The 7,236-nt window shown below is 30.8% G+C and overlaps 1 long non-coding RNA gene across 1 annotated transcript; it reads right to left on the bottom strand.

Moving 5' to 3' along the window:
- Positions 1-800: 800 nt before the first annotated feature.
- On the bottom strand, positions 801-6,016 carry LOC111084039. Its single transcript, XR_002609369.1, has 2 exons — positions 5,866-6,016; positions 801-880 (listed from the first exon to the last, which is right to left on the bottom strand). It is a non-coding gene; the product is annotated as an uncharacterized LOC111084039 (long non-coding RNA).
- Positions 6,017-7,236: the final 1,220 nt, after the last annotated feature.

Genomic DNA, 7,236 nt, shown 5'->3' with positions numbered 1-7,236 from the left:
CACATCTAAAATAGGGTATAGTCAGCACTTTCACTAAACCAGGGTAATGTTAGACTGTCACATCTAAAATAGGGTATAGTCAGCACTTTCACTAAACCAGGGTAATGTTAGACTGTCACATTTAATTCAGGGTAAAGTCAGCACTGTCACTAAACCAAGGTAAGGTTAGACTGTCACATTTAATTCAGGGTAAAGTCAGCACTTTCACTAAACCAGGGTAAGGTTAGACTGTCACATTTAATCCAGGGTAAAGTCAGCACTGTCACTAAACCAAGGTAAAGTAAGACTGTCACATTTAATTCAGGGTATAGTCAGCACTGTCACTAAACCAGGGTAATGTTAGACTGTCACATTTAATTCAGGGTAAAGTCAGCACTGTCACTAAACCAAGGTAAGGTCAGACTGTCACATTTAATTCAGAGTAAAGTCAGCACTGTCACTAAACCAAGGTAAGATTAGACCGTCACATTTAAACCAGGATAAAGTCAGCACTGTGACATCAAAACCATGGAAGATCATTATTGTGATATTCAAGGCAAGGTCAGCACTGTGACATCCAAACCATGGAAGATCATTATTGTGATATTCAAGGCAAGGTCAGCACTGTGACATCCAAACCATGACAAAAATAGGCTTTCACATCCAACAATTAAAGGAGAGACAAAGTTCTGTAAGTTACAGAACAACGTATGCAACGAATCAATGGAGAAAAATACAAAACTTATAAACAATACTTGTATTATTAGATTGCTAACTTACCATGTTTACAATCCCAATTGTATTTCAAAGTTTTTTTTTCACTCAGGCTTTGCTTCTTTATTCTGTAAACCTTAATTTCACTTTTGAAAGATCACTTTAAATCTCAGTTGGGTTGAGTAAACTGAAAAAATAATTAGATCCAGTTAAAGTTTACAAAGACAAATATATGTTCTCATTATCTGTAAGTTAAGGTTTGTATAAGTTCTCACAAATGCTTCAAATCTACAGTAACAAGTCAGGTTTACCAGTAATATATAAAATGTCTTCCAAATAAAATACCCAATACCAAAGTAGAAAACAAGTCAGGTTTACCAGTAATATACAAAATGTCTTCCAAATAAAATATCCAATACCAAACTAGAAAACTAGAAAGTCAAGTAATTAACATCCAGATTGAGGGATAACTTCGAATTGGAGGTACAAAGTCAAGTAATTAACATCCAGATTGAGGGATAACTTTGTATTGGAGGTACAAAGTGAAGTAATTAACATCCAGATTGAGGGTAGAAAGTCAAGTAATTAACATCCAGATTGAGGGATAACTTTGATTTGGAGGTACAAAGTGAAGTAATTAACATCCAGATTGAGGGAGAACTTTGATTTGGAGATAGAAGGTCAAGTAATTAACATCCAGATTGAGGGAGAACTTTGATTTGAGGGTAGAAAGTCAAGTAATTAACATCCAGATTGAGGGATAACTTTGATTTGGAGATAGAAAGTCAAGTAATTAACATTCAGATTGAGGGACAACTTTGATTTGGAGGCACAAGGTCAAGTAATTAACATCCAGATTGAGGGACAATTTTGATTTGGAGGTACAAGGTCAAGTAATTAACATCCAGATTGAAGGACAACTTTGATTTGGAGATAGAAGGTCAAGTAATTAACATCCAGATTGAGGGACAACTTTGATTTGGAGATAGAAGGTCAAGTAATTAACATCCAGATTGAGGGACAACTTTGATTTGGAGGTATCAAGTGCTGACATGGACTCACTATTGACCTTGGTTCTGTAAAATCAATCACAGAATATTTTGTGATTTAAATTTTTTTTAATCATGAAGTGTTTAATTGTTGCTAATATCTCAATGGTTGAGTGTATTTTTATAATAGTAAAGAAAACAACGACCACCAAAATCTTCACTTTATGCATTTTTGATTTGGAGAGTTCCTTCAATCTAGACATTAATTACTTGACTTTCTAAGTTGCACAATAAATTAGCTTGATTAAAAACAGGACACAGCCCTAGAAACACTACAGGAGTAAGTATTAAAAATCAAGTATCAGGTACTGACTTTTACATCTATATATCCCCTAACTTACATAATATTACATTACACCCTATGCTCCATCTCAACTTCAAACAAAACCCTACCTGAAGAGCTTAAAAAACAGATTTCATTTGTTCCACACCTGGACTGCTATCTTTACTCAAAATAATATATTTTTTTCTTAATTGCTATTGATTCTCTAATATTTAGTTCCTGCCTAATCTCAATCTGTTTCATCAATATAAAAAATTTTAATATTATGCCTTTAAAGATTGTAATCAAAAATGGCTTATATAGTAAAATCATTGTCTAAAAAACACGCACACACACACATGCCTGTATACCAAATAATTTAAAGTACAAGATATTTGTCATACTAATTTGAAGAACAAGCTACCCAGAGTGTTTTTGTAGTATACACAATTACATGGTATTTGTATTTGGATGTTAGAATGTAAACAATTTCAGTAAAGACATAATCATGATTAATAATTTGTCATCATTACCATTTGTAGCCATTCCTTATAATGTAAAAACAAGCTTGTAATCGTAGTTAGCTGAAATTAGGGCTGCTTTATCATTTAATGTTATTGACTTAATAACTAGATATGAACATGCTGATTTTTTTATGGAGAAATAGGCATAGTCAATACAATTGCAGAATGAGAGTTCTGAACTTAATTTTGTCCTGTCTTGTAAGATCCACTCACCTTTATTTTATTATAGAACAACTGTATTTTTGTTTTAATATTTTACCCATGCACAAGTGCCATTTTATTACTTACTTTGTTTAAAGGTATTGATAAGAAATATTTACTTTAATTAAAGCAGAAAAATGTAAACATATTTATACAAAAGTTACAAAAAATTACCAATATTCAGTTTAACATTACTTTCATGTACTTGTAAGTTATTGAATATTTATTAGTACAAAAAAAAGAGAGAAAGGAAAAACACAGACACAAATCCATCTTCATAAAATCATTAAGTTTGAATATACAAGTACATTTTCTGATTTTCAACAGAAAAATTGATATGCACAAGCATGTATAAGTTAGGAGCTAGTTTAAAACTCTGAGTAATAGTAATTCTTGTTTTACAATTATAATATATTTTGATAATGATTATCATTGAGTATGAGATATTGGTCATGTGTAACAAAACATGAGAACAATGTAGGTAAGAAAAGGTCTTTGTTTCATAACCACACCCTCCACTTAAACAATCAAAGCATCAAAATCAATTCATTCATAAAACCAAACTAAGTGTACCCAATAACATTTATTAAACAACAAACATTCAAAACCATTTACGCATCACACTATAATGTAAGTAATTCAGAAAGTTCATACGTCAAAAAGAGAAATAATTTTACCAAATAACGAGACTAGATCTAGGCTACCAAAGCATAAAACTGCTACCTCTAATATTCACGTCTGCATGCCCAACCTTATTGATCCACCACTCATAAGTCACAAATCAATCCAGCAAAGTGATGTATTTAACAGGATTTAGTCTGATCTCAGGGTACAAAACATCTTCTATTGTTAGTACTTTGTCAGGAAAAAGAAGCTATGGTGAAGCTTTTGACAACTAATTCTAAAATAAAAAACTTTATAATGATTTCAAAATTTTCCCTACATCTAAAGCTTTTCAAAAACACAACTTGAAATACAGCTACAAGGACGATAAGTGAATAATCTTGGCTAGTTATTTTGTCTTGATTATCAGAATAATTAGTGATAAACTTATTAAACAAAAACTACTAATACTACTGAATAACCAAAATATTTTATTCAGAATGGCTAAGATATTATTTAGAAAGCAAATAGCTATGTGAGAAACAATTTGACCATATTTCAATGCCATAGTTACTTTTAAAATCTGTGATAAATACACATTAACAGGTTTTGTTTTCAGTAACATAAAGCTTAGGCTTGTCTTCTCTAGCATTCTTTTATCTTGCTCCTCATATTATCAGAAACTATTTCAAAATATATTTTCTAACTAATATTTTTGCATTAAAACAAACCTGTGCTATTCATAAAGAATGCAGAACAAAAATATGACACTGATATCTTAAAATAAAGTTGAGATAATTTTCCAAATTTGAATTCACAGAATCATAAGTGACTTGTAGGTAAGCCTTACATAAGAAATCAATCATATATAAGGTGACAGAAGACCTGAAAGATTACTCCTTTGCTCTCTAAATCTTAACCATTAAAGTTCACTAAATCAAGCTAAATGTAATCTTTCATGTTCTTGTACTTAACCAACAGATATTGGAATGAATTTAAGCAAATAAACAACAACACATCCTTCCACAAGTCTAACTCTGAAAAACAACAACAAAGTCCACCAAAATGATTTTAATAGATATTTGTAATTTTAACAACATTTAAGTTTTGATAATGTTTCTAGTTCAGATTAATCACATAGCTACCATACTTCAGAAGATTCTTTATTTTTAAAACATCATTTAGTACATTTTTAAGGCATGCGTGGAAGGGACTGCAAGCAGGTTTGCAATTAAGAAACAAAAGTTGTTCACAAATGGTCAATTTTCAGCTCTTGACTTTCTCTCTCCATCCCACTAGTTATCTTCAATTGGCATTTTTTATACGACTCTCAAATGTTCAAACACCTGAATAAAGCCTCCTATATATCTTCTGAAACATTCCAAGCATCACTCTTGATCAAATATTTTAAACCAAGCATTATTACAGTAGTCATTTTCTAATAACAAATTTCTAGTTTTCAATATCATCCTAATAATATGGAGTTCACAAGTAAAATGTGATGCTCACCAAAATGTTATACAAGGAAGCAAAAACAATTTTATTAGTAGTTTGAAATTTCTATAAATAAATCTTAGTCCTACATCCTTTGGTTTATTGGTAATCCTACAAAATTTTCCCTATTTCTTTATTAGTCTCGCTTTCTTTTCATACAAAAAGGTCTTCCCAAATTCATATATCAAAACTACATCACATATGGTATGTCTGGTTACTATCTCAACATATAACAGACTATCTCCATAGTAACAACATCCAATATGTTAATACTGTTATACCCTCAAAAATATGCTATGTTGGAATATCACATTCACTTATAAATTACTTATTTCCTACACAACAATTATTATAAGTTTCATGCTACATTCCATTAAAAAACACAAATTTATTAGGTAATTTAACAACAAATTAAGATGGCAACCCAAAATTTTCAAACAGTCAGCAGAATTGTCTAATGATAAATTGCGAATTTTGTTAGGCCTTTACATTATGCTAATAAACCTTACAGTATATGTAAAATAAGATAAATAATAAAAAATGCCAAATTATTATACTTTTACTACTTAACTCTAAATATTTTATCCTCTCTAGATCTACCAAGTCACTTAGTTTTTGCAAATTGCAAGAACTTTATGATAGAATATACTTTTTTAAAAAGAATAATACAGCTATTCATAGCACAAAATTACGATAACAACAACTGTTTATTAACTGTATTACTCTACTAGGTTATTATATTCCTTTTTCTGTATTGCATAACCAATCTTTCAATTTGTTTTAACTTTCAACTTAACGATCTGTTGTTCAATACATGTTACACTAATGTCATAAACAACTATATAATTCGAATCACTTTGGAAGAATTGCCCGATATTTTTGCTAGTAATAGTAGTGATACTTTGATTGAAAGCTTGAGCAAAATAGTAAAAAAAAATGTCTGATTCATTAGAGCAACAGTAACATTTATTACTGTGACGAAGAGTTTGTTTCTTAACCTACTGACCAAGATTTACTCTTAATATATTATTAATCTTACTTCATTAAAACTTGGCAAAACTATATCGTCTTCATAGGAGCCCAATCCAAAAATTATTATTCTCAAATTTAGATTAACGTACACAAAAAAATTAAATAAAAGGCCAGTGATGACTTTCCACAACACAACATGATTGGTGGCGGCCTCTGCTTATTATTTCGAAATGCCCGAAATTAATAATAATAATTATGCCATAAATCACAAAGCTGTAAAATATACACTGTATAAAATAAATAAACTCAGTAATGTGCTAATGCGGCATATAAATGAAAGCAATATTTTCAGTTACCGCGGCTACAATATATTCAATTGAAATATTTATTACAATATAAATTTTCAACTTTATAGAAGAATCCTGATTTATAGAAGACAAGAAGCGTCAATTAAATTTTGTGGATGAATTTCATAATCACAATAGCGATAGTTAAAATTACGTTTTATTAATACGAAATGAAATATGAATATTTGGCAGTTTTGTAAAGTTATAATTATTTAGATTTATTACATCTAAGGAACTTGGAATGTCTTAGTAGTTTTTACAAAACTTTTGTAAGCCTACCGTCTTAAATGAAAGAGAAATAATGACGTTCCCGTTTAATGAAGCAAATTATACTGTTCTGTGAGAAAAATAAATAAAGAAAAGAAAGAAAACTATTAGCACATAAAAGTTGATTATTTATTTTTGTTATGAAATGTACTTAAAACAGTACAACCATAAACCTTCTGATGTCACAAATACATGGCGATATGTGTTTTCTACCTTCTACAACGATATAGAAAATTTTGTTACTTAATCTCTGTACTGTCGTGATCTAGATAGTTGTTACCTTTGTCTTATTCCAGTTACTTCACCCTTTGTTCTCTAGTAAGTGGCGTTTCGTATGCCCGCAAGTGTTTCAGTACTGTACATAGAATCGGAGTTGAGCGGGTTAGTGTTGAAATATCACTGTGTGGCTGATTATAACGTTGACTGAAAGTGACAGCCGACCAAATTCTGTCAGGAAATAGAGGTCAAGAAATAACGCCGTCCACAATGATAAGAAAGGGGTTGTCAGTCGGCGTTGAACCAACTGTGACATCATGTAGTTTCAATGCTGATTGGTTATCTTTTTTTCAAACACTCTCAATAGTCCTGGGCGAATTCGCTGTTATTGTGAGTCTGTTATCTTATACTCGAAGCGATATCAATCATCTGAGAAGACCAGAACAACATGAAGAGTTTAGGTGTTTTTAAACCAGCCTAAATAATCCGTAAACTCCATACATGGGCGTCCGGGGAGGGGGAAAAGGAAGTACGCCCCCTTTGGAAAATGAGACACAATTCTTTCTTTATTCATTCAGCATATTTATATGAATTTACAAGTTTCTAAT

The sequence above is a fragment of the Limulus polyphemus genome, unplaced genomic scaffold (genome assembly GCF_000517525.1).
Source record: "Limulus polyphemus unplaced genomic scaffold, Limulus_polyphemus-2.1.2 Scaffold13004, whole genome shotgun sequence".
Classification (NCBI taxonomy): domain Eukaryota; kingdom Metazoa; phylum Arthropoda; class Merostomata; order Xiphosura; family Limulidae; genus Limulus; species Limulus polyphemus.
This window is presented reverse-complemented; position numbering and strand designations above follow the sequence as displayed.